General features: G+C 38.3%; 1 protein-coding gene across 10 annotated transcripts in view; it reads left to right on the top strand.

Annotated features, from left to right (window-relative positions):
- The window catches only part of LOC129779830 (potassium voltage-gated channel protein Shaw-like), a 268,655-nt gene that overhangs the window by 119,542 nt on the left and 134,071 nt on the right, over positions 1-15,042 (top strand). For 5 of the 10 annotated variants that reach the window (XR_008743781.1, XM_055787546.1, XM_055787555.1 and 2 more), the window contains exon 2: positions 5,598-7,000. The gene's annotated coding sequence lies outside the window, so the exon portion shown is untranslated. The remainder of the gene's footprint in view (positions 1-5,597; positions 7,001-15,042) is intronic. The other 5 variants (XM_055787554.1, XM_055787553.1, XM_055787552.1 and 2 more) reach the window with 3 other exon arrangements.

Consider the following 15,042-nt stretch of genomic DNA (forward strand, 5'->3'; position numbering starts at 1 on the left):
CCCTACCCGCATTTCGAATGCTTATAACTCGAACATTTCCTAACAGATCGGAAAGATGTTTGCATCAATTGATAGTGAATATTTCTACGCGTCTATCGCAATTAATAAAATGTAATTGTTCATGAGATGAACAATTGAATAACTGTAAAATGTCAAGCGTTATCTAAACGCCCTAACTGCCAAGATTTGATTGGCCCGATTTACGGTTTCCCCAACACAGACTTCAAAATCGATGTACCTGTGGAAATCCGCTTTACAAATATACATGCAAAGTCGGGGTTTTTTTTTGTTCCCACCGAGCTGTGTTTCCCTATTTTTAGTTTTTACCATGAATATTTATTTGTAAATCAATTTTATTGCAGTTAAATGAAAGAAAGGCTCTATTGTATCCAAAAAGGTAACGAGCCATTGTTTAATGACCAACAAAGCTTAAGTGCTCGAAATTGGTGATTAAACGGTACATGGTTTTCTTGTAAGCTGATGTTTTTTACATTTTTCAAAGTTAATTGGTCCGATAAATCAATTTTTTTTTCCAAAAATTCCTTTTTTCAATAATTCATAACTTTTGAACTGCTGGACCGATTCAGATGATCGATATATGAAAATAAATCCAATTAGTCGACCTTCTTTGAAAAAATATAAGACTTGCAGAAAAATCGGACTTTCCACGTTCCTATCTTCTGTCCAATAGACTATTGCAACCAAAACATCTAAACTTCTAAAATAACATCAAAAACGAAAATAAACAAATCTCCGATATTTGGATATGTTATATGAAAAAACTCAAAAACTCGCTTTCCAAAAAAATATAGCACCCTTGGTCCCGAAGCCATGTAAACTTAAAAAAACAAATACAATCAATAATTACGAAAACAAAATCCAAGTACAGGTCGGACTCGATTATCCGGAGACTCGATTATCCGGGATTCGATTATCCGGAATTTAAGACTCGATTATCCAGAGTATTTTATTTTTGATTTTCGGAAATTTTGAATAATTTGTATAATAATTCCATATTGAATAGCTAATATGGGTATCAAATGAAAGGACTTGACTAGTAGAATACAGCTAATAATGAAAAATTCAAATCCAAAATGGCGGTCACTACAAAATGGCGGATTACATATTTTCTCAGACCCCATCAGTATGATATCAAATGAAAGGACTTGACTAGTAGAATACAGTTATTTATGAAAAACGTTCCAGTTGACTGATTGATCTGAAATTTGGAACATACTTTTAATTCTTCTGTCATTATGAAACTGCGTATTCCATGATTTTGAAAAATTCAATTTGGCCGCCGCTAAACAATGACTAGACTTGGAGAACACACTACAATATGAACAACATAAATTCGAAAAGGTCGCCGCCATAAAATTGTCGACTATGTATTTTGAGCAATCCCCTCAATATTGGTATCAAATGAAATGATTTGACTAATAAAATACATAAAATAGTTTCGAGGAAAGGAAGTTATTAGATAGGTCGTAAGACTGCCGGAAATTTAGTGCGACCAAAACCTTTTTGACTTGGTAATCGAAGTGAACACATAAGCCACACCAGCACCGGGGTGAACTTCGAGCAGCAGAATATCGAGCCGCTGGTTTTTGGCCGCCAACTTCACACAAGTCGAGGTAACTATAACGGCGGAAAAACAACTAGCAGCTGATAAATGCCTAATAGTGCAATTATGGCAGCTGCACTAGATCTGGAAGCTGTGGATAGACGGGTGAATATGGAAAACCATCCGTTGGTCAAAGGAGGCGGTAAGAAGCTACTTTATTATAGGAGAAATAGTAGTCGATTCTGTTAATAGGCCGAGTATTGTGGAAACATGGGCATGGATAAGTTTAGAAGTTAATTTTCTAATTTTTAAGATGGTTTTCGATTAACAATGAATGTAGAAAAGCAAGACAAATTAGCGTGAATTGTGATTAACAAACGAAAAAAATATATATACATATTTCTATGTGAATAACAACTGAAACTGAATGATATTAAGGATATGCTAATCGTTCAATAAAATTAATCTGGCGAGGGCTAATCAATGAATGGAATTATTAAATATAGGAAACATGATACTACCTAAAGACAAGCTACAGGATAACAAGATAACAAGTCTTGAGAAACATGAATCAAAGAAGGGAAATTATTAGTTGAAAGTATTTCTTCAATTCTGTAAAAACTGCTTATTTTGTTTGGAAAAAACTTTCCTGTCTCCCATACTTTAAAAGTATGAACAGGGCAATCTGGGGAAATGGACTTATCGAGATTTAAACAGGTGTGATTTCAAATTTAATAAACACACTTCGAAGTGGAATTTGAAAAAAAGTAAAAGATTGAGCCATATATGTCTACAGCCAATTTAACAAAAATGTGTCCATCAAACGCAATCATAGCTTTTGAATGTACCGAAGGGCTGGAAAACCAGGAATTCTTTCCTGTAACGGCATGTATGTCCCAATACTTACTTAAAAGTTCATGAGTAACTAAAATGTGGGTTAAAATTATATTATCAAACATATGAATGAAACGAAATAGCGCTATAAATGCGAAGAAAATTAATGGAAGAGGTATACACACCCTTCAAATATATGATGAATGAATTAAAAGAGTAAATAGGGGAGTATTAATAAACGTATTATACGAAGAAATTTGAAAAGAAAAGAAAACTATTTTTATTGTAGCTGTGAAAGCACAAGTGTTTATCGATAAGGCGTTTTGGAAAATTTTATGGAGATATGATAATTTTATTTTTCATTTGGAATTGCGGAATTTCAGAATTGAGGGAGTTGAGATAAATAAATACAGATATCATAGCAAATGAAGAATACACAAAAATTGAAATAATATACAATCAGTTATATATTAAAATAACCTCACAGACCAATTTTAGAGGAAACTCTCCTAGTTTCCACTAAAACTCATTGAGTAGGGGGAGATGCAGTGACCCTCTCCCACGAATAGAACATCTCAGATAATTTCAATATGAATAAGTATTTACAATAAGAAAGATTCCTACTGAAGATAGGGGAGAATCCAACCAGAGATTTTCCAACAGGAACGATGCAATTTTCCATACTGTGCAAGTTGAAAATTCCCTACACATAGCAGGTAGCCAGTAAGTTAGTTCTAACGTTTTTAGAGTTCTGTACATCCTCACAGAGGGATCGAGGATTAGAGAAAAAAAAAAGAAAAGTGCCCCAGACCGCTCGGGAGTTACACTAATGATACAGATAATTTACTAAAAACTAGAAAATAAAATAAGTAAAAAAAACTTTTTAAGTTAAACGTTTTAATGTACTAAGAGCTAGAAAATTTGGCAAGTAGCAGTTAGTAGTTATCACATCCGTTCTATCATTGGTCTAGGGCAATGATGAGACTAAAATAAAATCGTGGGGTATATGATGGAACAACTAACTGTGGATAATTGAAATCCAACGTTTATTTCTTACCTAATTTTCTTCGGAATATTTTCATGATGTACTGCATTCTATTAGTCAAATCATTTCATATGATACCGATATTGAGGGAATGTAAAAAATACATAGTCCACCATTTAATGGCGGCGCCTTTTTTGAATTTATGTTGTTTATTATGTTTCGAGTTCTCCATGTCAAGTCATTCAGCCATTTTTTTAGCAATGGCCAAATTGAATTTTTTCAGATCATGGAATATGTAGTTTTATGATGACAGTAGAATTAAAGGTACCTTCCAAATTTCAGATCAATCAGTCAACAGGAACGGGTTCAATTTTCTATTAATGTGGGACAACCTTGTAGAGTTCAAACATTCTAAGATACATACAAACAGGTCAAGCTGAATGAAACCATTTAAAAAGTAATTAGTTGTTTGGGGACTGCGGCCATCTTGGAATTGGATTTTTTTTGATCTGCTATGTTATACTAATCGAGAACTTCCTTTTGATACTCATATTGAAGGAGTTTTGAAAAAAAATATATGGCGCCATTTTGTGGTGGCGGCCGTTTTGGATTTGCATTTTTCATAAATTACTGTATTCTACTAGTCAATCCCTTTCATTTAATATACATATTGATGGGGTTCTGAGAAAATGTGTAATCCGCCATTTTGTAGCGGCAGCTATCTTGGATTTACATTTTTCATAAATAACTGTGTTCTACTAGTCAAGCCTTTTCGTTTGATACCCATATTGAAGCGGTTCAGAGAAAATTTGTAATCCGCCATTTTGTAGCCGCCGCCATCTTGGATTTGGAGACCATGGAATACGCAGTTTTATAACGACACCAGAGATAAAGATGTGTTTCAAATTTCAGATCAATTGGAGTAAAATTTCTATTAACGTGGTACAGCGCTTCAAACAAAGTTGCAAAGTCACAAACATACGAACGGGTCAAACTAGATAAAACCGTTTAATAAAAAAGTGCAAATCATAATTATAATACGTTCACTGACAGAAAATTGTTTTTTTATGATTCGATTATCCGGAGGATTCGATTATCCGGAGTGAAAAAAAATCAATACTCCGGATAATCGAGTCCGACCTGTATAACGTTTTTCCAAAAAAAGACTAGCTAATTGGATTTTATTTGATATATCGATCATCTGAATCGGCCCAGTAAAAAGTTGAAAAGTTATGATTTTTTATAGAAATTGTATTTTCGCTGTTCGGAATTTGAGACAAATGTGATTAAACATATTTTTAGTCTTCCACCATGAATATGTATTTGCAAATGAATTTTATTGTAGTCAAATGAAAAAGAAGGCTCTATTGTATCCAAAAATCAAATTACTTTCGCGAAAAAGTACCATTTTGAATAATGAGACGATTAATGGCCATCAAAGCTTAAGTGTTCGGAATTTGAGACAAAACGGTAGTTTTTTTTTATAAAAATTGTCAGTCATGGCAAGCTTTGAAAAATCATAGAAAAGCATATTTCATTATGTTGCACCCATAATAATATATAAGCATTTGAAAATTATAGCAAGAAAGGAAAAATATTACCAAACAGCTGAGGCAATTTGCTTTTTCGATGGCCGGCTATTCCCCACTGTACAATGTTTGCTGAAAGTTTCCAGCAAATTCAAAAAAATTCGAACCTCCAATTAAAGCTCTTAAAGCTGTCAGTTCGTTGCACATCCACAAAAAACTATATATCCCGAGCTTTTTGCAATACAATCTGAATGGATATGTTTTCAACGAAGCATTCCATCACGCACCAATTTTTTTTCCGCGAATTACTTTCAATTCGTCCAAGCTTTTCAGTATTTATTTCGAACACGCCAACACACGATACCGGGAAAATAATGCCAAAAGGATTAATCCTTCCGCCAGAGCTAACAGTATTGTTCTTCCACAGCAATAAATTATCATACACAATTGATAAATGTTTGCGACAACTTCTGCACTGTGGCCCCACTGTTTGAGTTTTTCGTACAACTTTTCAAACAAACATTCAACACATTCTGCCGCCTTTATGAACCATTATCGGAGCATCGAAAGCGTTTTGATGGCTCTTCCCTGCTCTCCATCCCCCCTTCCTGACATTTGCAAGTCTAACTTTATTACTCTCTCTAACATTTGCGTTTTCGTCTGGTTTTTTTCCTCCATTTCACAGATCTCGTATCTCTGGTTTCAACCGTGGTGCGTACAGTTCAGTTCGAACAGGCGAAATAAAGATAACATTCCTGCGGACCACCACTCCGGGTTTCGGCAACCCACGACGGCAAAAGGAAAAGAATGTGTCACTTTCATGTCCGCAGTCAGGAAACGGAGCTGGCGAGAAGGAATAACCAAAGCTAAGCGGCCAAGAAACGCTAGGAAGCTACATCTCTCCAAAGGTTCGTTCGTCGGTTCATTCATCCGCTTCCCGTTCCCGTGTTTGGAAGTGCGAGGTGGTGAGTGGTTGTGTGACCGGGGTGCGTTTCTGTTGCTGTTGCAGTATTTGTCGCCTCGGAATGGGAACCATCCGCTTTTATTACCCGACCTTCACCAGTCACCGTATCACCACGTCGCCGTCACCATACGCCCCGATAGATTCGTTCGTGCCTGAGCATACCGAGGCCAACCCTTGGGGATTTTGATCCTGACACGATTCGAGGTTCGCTCGGCCAAAAAAGGAACATTACCATCGTCGTTGCGTGTCATGCATTTTCGGGGAGGCATAATGTGATTGGAATTGTGTTGGGCCATCCCTCTCGGATGAGCAATCCTATTTCGGGTTGATAAACGAGTTAGACATGTGCGGAAAAATGGTGCTGAATGAGTGTTGATTAAATTAAAAAAAGGGACGAATAGCTGCAAACAACCAAGCGTTTCCTTCGTACCGAAACTCTGTCATCAATTATTCCGAAGGAGACGGATGGTGGTTTTCACGTGCTAACGTTTGCTGCGTGTTTCAGGACAACCCCAGCCGTTTGTGAACGGAACGACATTCCGACTTCGTTGAACAGCTTATTTCGGGACCTCGCATTAAGCGGAAGAACAACGGCAAAAGTGCAAGTAAAGTAAATCAAGCCGCCGGGTAGAAGGCCAAAAATGTAATAAAGTTAAAGCAAAGACCCGCCGTAAAGTGAACAGAAAAGTGCCAATGTGATATTGTTTCTAGCCTGTTGGAGCCAGACGAGGCAGAGCTCACGCGAAGGGCTCGTTGAAAGTGAATTAAGAAGCATATAGTGAGAAAAAAAATATTTGTTCGATATTCGAGCCGGAGCTCGAACTTTTGCGGGAGGGGACGCAGTGTTAAAGTGCGGAAAAATCCAAATTCCTGACGCCAGCAGTCAGCAGCAGCAAATTCACCGAAAGAAGGCACACTACTTATAGTGAGTTCGCTTCCGGAAAGGCAGTGCCACTAGCATGAGAAAAAAGAAACGGATGAAACTGGCGCGAAATGTTCGAAGCCATGATGAGAAAGAAGACGATGTGGTGCTCAATGCTCGGCCATAAACCATGCTGTTCGCTGTTAGTGTAAGATGATTTTTTGTGCGATAGGAAAAACGTGGCCCAAGTGCAGAGCAAGTGGTGAGGATTTGGGAAGTGGAAAGTACTTCGAAAGAATGTTGCCTGAATGGAGATGAGCTGCAATTTTACGTTTGTGAAGATTGTTCTCTGAATAATTTGTTATACTGTAGATGATTGCGATAGCCTCCTTAATACTTCATTGGAACTCCGATGCCAGAAAAACGCATTTTGCCAAATTCAATGATGTATCAGATGTTTTCTTCACAGAATGGAACATTTTCCTGTAGATGGCTATACAGATTTAATTCTAGTATAGAATCGATCGAATAATTTTCACATTATAAAAATATTTTGCTATTGTTCATTGGTCCATTCAATCGAGAGTTACAGGATTTTGAAAATGGAAGTGAACAAAAAGAAAATTCGGTTCCATTTCCAAATGCAAACCAAACGGCCAATTTTGTGAACGTTGTTTAGGGTCCCAATACTGCAGAAGCCAGTTTTTGGTTGACTAAAGTCTGCTTCATTTAATATTGGAACAAATTCTTTTGCTCATTGTGGCGCTCCTAGTGGACGGATTTGGAAACTTTTTTCACCCACGTGTCGGGAAATTCATTATCTTTCACCATGTATTTATGTCATAACACCAAACGATAGCATTTTGTAAACAACCGCCATGGAAGCCGAACGGAGAGATAAAATTGTGCACAGTTTTCTTGAAAATCCATTGTTGGCGGCATCTAAGCTAGCTAAACAGCTTAAAATGCCCAGAAATACCGTATGGCGTGTTATCAAGCAGTACAAGGAAACATTGACGACGGCTCGGAAGCCGCATTCGAAGCGTCGGAGTGGAACTGTCGACCGGAAACTGCGTGGGAAAGTCATCAAGGCCGTCAAGAGGAATCCCAATCTTTCAGACCGCGATTTGGCCAATAAGTTCCAGGCCGCTCACAGTACGGTGCGACGAATTCGTCTCCGGGAAGGAATAAGGTCATTCCGAGCCAGCAAACAGCCAAATCGGACGCTGAAGCAGAACAATGTGGCCAGAATCCGTGCTCGAAAGCTGTACGACCAAGTGCTGACCAAGTTCGACGGATGTATTCTGATGGACGATGAGACCTACGTGAAGGCGGACTTTGGGCAAATCCCAGGTCAAAAATTTTATTTGGCGACGGCTCGGGGGGATGTACCTGCAAAATTTAAGTTCGTGTTTGCGGATAAAATCGCCCGCAAGTACATGATTTGGCAGGGGATATGCAGTTGTGGACAGAAAACCAAAGTCTTTCTCACTGACAAGACAATGACATCAGAAGTCTACAAAAAAGAGTGCCTACAGAAACGGATTCTGCCGTTTATTCGTGCCCACGACCGTCCAGTAATGTTTTGGCCAGACCTCGCAAGCTGCCATTACAGCAAAACGGTTATGGAATGGTACGCAACGAACGGGGTCAGCGTAATACCGAAGGACCTTAACCCCCCAAACTGCCCCCAGTTCCGGCCGATAGAGGAATACTGGGCAATCACGAAGCGAAGGCTTAAGGCAAAGGGAAAACTTGTTAGGAACATGACTCAAATGAAGAACTGGTGGAATCAAATCGCCAAAACGGTGGACGAAAAGGGTGTGCGCCGCCTAATGTGCCGTATTACGGGAAAAGTACGAGAATTTCTTCGAAACAGCAATGAATAATTTTTTAAATTTTTTTTTATGAAAGAGTAAAGAAAATGCTACATTTGTATGAAAAACAAATTATGAATTCGTTAATAAATGACTGAACTACACGCAATTGTTTGTGTTCCAATATTAAATGAAGCAGACTTTAAACTGACCAGACGTCCCGCGTTACGCGGGACAGTCCCGCATTTCAACAGGATGTCCCGCGTAAGTTTACGTCCGGCGAAACGTCCCGCATTTGGCAAAAGTAACGAAAATGTCCCGCGATATCAATATATTTCAATATTACAATTTGATCATGTTGATTTTATTAAATGGATGAACCACAAAAAAAAACATTTATTTGACAGACTGTTCAAGAGATCTTCCAATGCATCCAAAGATTAATACGTTGAGCTGGTTTCATCGTACCGACAGTGGACTTTTTGTTTAGAGAGATGGAAAATGGAATCAAATGGAAACGACAGCAACAAAATAAGAAAATGATTTTTATAAAAGTCCCTTATAGATCCGCAGAGACCAACGGTAGACGAAAAGTTCATCTTTGGTCCCCTAACTCGAGGGCTTGACGTATTAAATGAAGTATCGTAAATGAAACGCTTGGCGGCCTTACGGAAGTTGGTCGGAACCTCAACTATGGCCGATGAGTAGATGTATGTCAGCGTGTTCTTTTTCCTTTTCGTGGCTTTGGTGGTCGGCTGTCTCTCGATTTTGGCCATTCGCCCAAAAGTTTCCTATCGATCGCTGGGGGATGTTGGGAAGGTTGGCGGTTTATCTCCAGTCGATCCATCCTCCAGTGATCTTTTGGCATTATGGGCTGATCCCAGGTTCGACCACATCACCTGCAACTTCCGGCAAGCACTTTGTACAGTATATCTCCCAGTTTACCATATGACTCGAAAGAAGAGCGGCTTGGACATTTCCTTCTCGTTTGTCAGAGAATGACCTTCTCGGAGAACTTGATGTGGGTGATATGTTCGTCGCCATCACTTATCTGGGGAACGTAAAGTATCCGGTCCCTTGCATTCGTTGAATTCTAGCATCAAGTACGTTTTGTCTTTCATTATGAGTACGAAAAGAAGTTTTTCACTTCTTTAACCGGAAAGAAGTTTTTCACCGGTACCTCAAGCTACTCCTTCTGGATGATTGCCTGCTACTCAGATACGGTCGCTCTCGTCTGACGCTTTCGCATAAAAATATCCATTTTGGCCAGATTCTCCTTCATCATTTGACCGGTTGTTTCGATCCCCCGGCTTAAGGAGCGGCAGAGAGAGGATATTGTAAATACCAGATTGGCTATATCTGGCGGACACAAAGTGCCTCAGAATGTCCAACTCCTTCGTTGTGGGGTGGAGCTGGCAGTATGAAAAACTCATCAAGTTGCCAGTGCTGCTGCTGCGAATTAACAGCCTTGAATAATTTTTGTTGTAGGCTTAATAAACCTATCATTTAAGGAAAATTTGTTCCATTAAATTATCTTTTGTAGTTTTTTTGACGTGGGACTACGTCTAACCGGAATATATGGGGGGTAAAATGAAAACATAAACACTGAACATGCAGGAAAAAATGCAAGATTTCGAATGCTTATAACTCGAACATTTTCTACTGGATCGGAAAGATGTTTGCATCAATTGATAGGGAATATTTCTACGCATCTATCGCAATTAATAAAATGTAATTTTTCATTAGATAAATAATTGAATAACTGTAAAATGTTAAGCGTTATCTAAACGCCCTAACTGCCTCGTTTTGATTGGCCCGATTTACGGTTTCCCCAACACAGACTTCAAAACCAAGCAGCGTTGGGGAAATTGGAATTGAAAATACATGAAAGTAGGGAACTTTTGTTCTCTCCGAAATATGTTCCCTAACACAGACTTCAAAACCAAGCAGCATTGGCGAAACCGACATTGCAAATACATGAAAGTAGGGGCAGCGTTTGTTCCCACCGAAATGCGTTTCTCTAACTTCTTCTTCTTCTTCTTCTTCAATGGCACTAACGTTCCTAGAGGAACTTCGCCGTCTCAACGTAGTATTACTTGCGTCATTTTTTTTATTAGTACTTAGTTGAGATTTCTATGCCAAATAACACGCCTTGAATGCATTCTGAGTGGCAAGCTCTAGAATACGCGTGATCACAGTGCAAGTCGGAGGAAATTTCTTTGACGAAAAATTCCCCCGACCAGAACGGGAATCGAACCCGAACACCCGGCATGTTAGTTATGACGCTAACCACTCGGCCACGGGAGCACTCAGCGTTTCTCTAACACAGACTTCAAATCCAAGGAGCGTGTGGAAGTTGGCATTGCAAATACATGCAATTCGGGGGTATTTTTGTTCCGACTGAAATGTGTTTCCCTACCACAGACTTCAAATCCATGGAGCGAGGGAAAATTGGCATTGCTAATACATGCAAGTCAAGGGCAATTTGTTCCGACTAAAATATGTTCCCCAACACAGGCTTCAGAACCAAGGTGTCTAGGAAAATTGGGATTGCAAATTCATGCAGGTCGGGAGTATTTTTGTTCCAACTGAAATCTGATTACCTTTAAAGACTTCTAAACCAAGGTGTCTGGGGAAATCGGCATTGCAAATACATGCAAACTGCGAGTACTTTTATACTCGTTTGCCTTTGTGCAGACTCGAATGCGTTTCCCTAACACGGTCTCCTAAACTTAGGTACCTGGTAAGATCGTGCAGACACTAGAGACATGGCATTTGTTCAAACTTTTTACTCACAACGCAAATATATTGAATTCAATTGAATTCGGAAATTGTTTCATTCAATCAAAAATTCAATCAATACATTCAAATGATTACTAAGCTAAGGTAGTCCCACGTCAACCTTGCGGTTATATCATAGATATAACCCACCCATTTTTTTCATAGCCATCCGAAATTAGTCCATTTTTTCAATGCATACGTTAACACTAAAATCGATGAAAAATGGATTGGAATTTTCGAGCATTCCATTCGATAATTGGAAGAAAATTGTAGAATTTGAATCGTGCTTGCCAGACCTAAATGCTCTGACCGAGTGAGAGATTTTCAGGCGTAAACAAAATCTAAACCACAGAAAAATCACTACTGAGTGATTACAGGTCAGGTTTAATTGCTATGAGTTTCACGTATAAATGAGACTCTTTAAACTATGGTTTATGTTCACATAACGTATATACATAACGTTTTGTTTTTTGTGTCCCGCGTTAGACCTTTGACCATCTGGTCACTTTATGGTTGACTGATTGTGAAAAACCGGGTGGGTTATTGTGAGAAAAAGTTGATATGATCGGAACCGTTTGTTCCAGTAATGTTTCGTAACAAAATAAGAATCCAGAAAAAAAATGTTAAAGAGAGCGCACTTTAAATGCCAATGGTATTCAAAGATTTGTTCTTGCCAGTAAGAATCCATCCAATAACTGAAGCCAGCGCTACACGATGCTACGAACACCCTCGAATGCTGGACGCTTGATGATTCGACGCATCGTGTAGTCGACTGACGAGCTACGAGCCTCCAATGTCGAGCGTCGAATATTCGCGTTGGAAGGTAATCCGTTCGTTGTGGATTACCTTCCAACGGGAATGGCACGAGTCAAAGAATTTTTGTCATTCGTTGATTCGACACTCGATGACATTCGATACACCGCTATACGATTCGTCCGAATCTATCTTTGACAGATTGGTTTGTTTACAAGTTTTAGGAACTATGAAATTGGTTCATAAAATTCAAAATATTCGGCAAAATATTGCAGTTTAATAATGTTGATTTCAAGCATTTTTAATTTACAGCCCGATATCAGTACAATTGCTACGGCAGCAATTTCAATACTCGCATCGTCATCCAGTTTCCTAACGTTTTTGATAGTAAATAAAAACAATAAACATTCGATCCAAACACTCGCCGATTGTTTGGACCGATTGCATTGAATCGAACATTCACTTCACCGTGTAGCAGCACATTCGTCCCTACATTTGTCGATTCATCGAGTCAAATGTTTGAGTCCAACATTCGAGTGAAACGTTGGACGAATCGTGTAACGCCCGCATAACAGACATTCTAGAGCATTTTTCCGTGTTACACACAGTGCTGCAATCCAATGCCGTCAATGTCGCAAAAAAAACTGAACATAGTCACTCAATTCCTCTCACGGCACGTGAGATCCGAATATTCAGTAGTGATGCTCACACATTCGTTTCTGGCACCAAACCAAATGACGGTTGGTCCCAATTTGAGAGAGAGAGAAGCCAGCTGAATGACAGATAGTTTGTTTTCTTCTTATTCTTTTTACGCTTTCTCATCAAGAAAATTCAAATCGAACAATTTCAATCAAGCAAGTTGTTGTCATTTATTTATGAGAAAAGTGTTCAAACTTGACGTGAATCTTTGTTTGTGAGTACATTTGTGCGTTTTTATCCGCGATTTTGTTTTTGACGTAGGACTATGTCTAACAGGAATACATGGGGGGTAACAAATAAATTTGTGGATTATTTATTTGAGAATGATGTTTTTGAGAGCATTTGAGATGAAGTTTTGCTGTAATCATACTGATCAACTTTTTTGATGTTCAATGAGTTCAGTGTTTGAGGGTTGCTCTAGACACCAAACATTCAACATGCAAATGTTGAGGCTGGGAGTTAATTCGGAAGTTTTATTGCTCCACTGCTTTGATAATGGTTTGCGCATTTAGTTTGTCTACATTACATCTGCACTGTATATAAATATGATCAAGAAGCCAAACAATGAATTATGTACTTAGAGCTTTTTTTTTCTAAAGTGGAATAACTTGACCTAAATTCTAACGAATGAAAATAAAACAATATTCATATTTTCGGCAACCTTTGGCGTAATCCTACGTCCCTCTACTTATGTCCCCGACATTACCCATCTTTTCGAGTTTTGATTGGGCAGTTTCGATTAGTGATTGCCTTTTGCGATCCGGTGCAATTTCATTTGATTCGATACAGCGAAGATAAGGTGCCAGGTGAGGCGATGTGGCGGGAGCAAAAAATCTCATTCCAATATATAATTTCACTTGTACCAGGTTGGTTTATTGCTGCAACCTCAGTGAATCGATTTTTGCAATGTGGGCGATGATTGGATAATCTCTGATGCAATGTGAATACGCAGCTTTGTGGAATATATAAAATAAGTGCTAATCTCCCAATGAAAAAAGTCAACATTGAGCATTGAGTCAACAACAATTTTTTTTTCTTTTTCCGATGGAAATAATAATAGGCTGACTAAAAAGGATGCAGTATCAACTGTGTCTGCATTTTTAATAGGTAGTGATCACGATTCGGATGAAGATGAGAGTTATACTACCAGTCTCTCGGCGTCTTCGCCTTGGGCCTGATCACGAACGTCACTTCACGGTGAAAACGAAGTGAATTGTACACAACCTTATTACCGTTCTGAATCATATTTCGGACACTTCGTTCTAATATCTTGAAATGCTTAATGCACTGATGATATAACTATCAAATTAATATTACAATTGCTTCTTTAGAGTAATCCCTTGGTTTCACTATCATTTCACATAAGAACTACATTTGAATTATAACATAATCGCCAGAAATCTTACAACACTACTCATTATCGTTCGTGTTTGACGTTTCCTCAGCGTGAGCACGTAAAAATTATCCGTTCATAAATATTTAAATGTATTCCTTGTTTCATCAGTTCTCATGATCGTCAACAGGTTACTGTGATTGCTTGGTAAGTGTTTCGCAGTTGATTATAAAATGAGGAGCTTAGAATGCAAGAGGTGTAAGTGACTTGATCGATTTCTTTCCATCAACTTTTTATTCAGTCAATAACTCAACTGCAAAAACGTTCCAAATAAAGTTTTGCTATATAATCCGATAGATGAGGTTCTGACCTATTGTCAAATACAGCTAGGAATGTATTTGCAGCTAAGTTATGACCAAAAGAGAGAGTCGATGTAGAGAAATCGATCAAATCACTTACACCCCTTTCATTCTAAGCCCCTCAAATATAATCAAGTGTAATGTAATATTCGTCCAAAAAATTACAAAATAAAGTGTCCGAAATTTGATTTAGTGTCCGAAGTTTGATTCTTATTCGCTTCATCTGAAAAGCATTTTATTCGATGATTTTTTTATGTTTTCAATCAAATAGGTACTTAAAAGTATATTGAACTAATTTATTAAAAATATCAACCAAATAATACCAATCAATTCAGGAAGTTCTGAAATCCTTCAGGTAACCTAACAATTCTAAACATTATCTAATTATGGAATCTAATTTGTCCAGTTGCGAGCAGTATCTGTGGGAATGTATCGACTGGTTGTTTGGTAGAAGCTCACAATACAGAATTCCTCTCTAATACCACCTGAAGCAGATCATAATTTTTTTCCAGGTGAAAACCGGGTGGGTCAGTCTGATTGTTTAAAATGACCTGTTGTCATC

Source organism: Toxorhynchites rutilus, chromosome 3, assembly GCF_029784135.1.
Source record: "Toxorhynchites rutilus septentrionalis strain SRP chromosome 3, ASM2978413v1, whole genome shotgun sequence".
Taxonomy (NCBI): domain Eukaryota; kingdom Metazoa; phylum Arthropoda; class Insecta; order Diptera; family Culicidae; genus Toxorhynchites; species Toxorhynchites rutilus.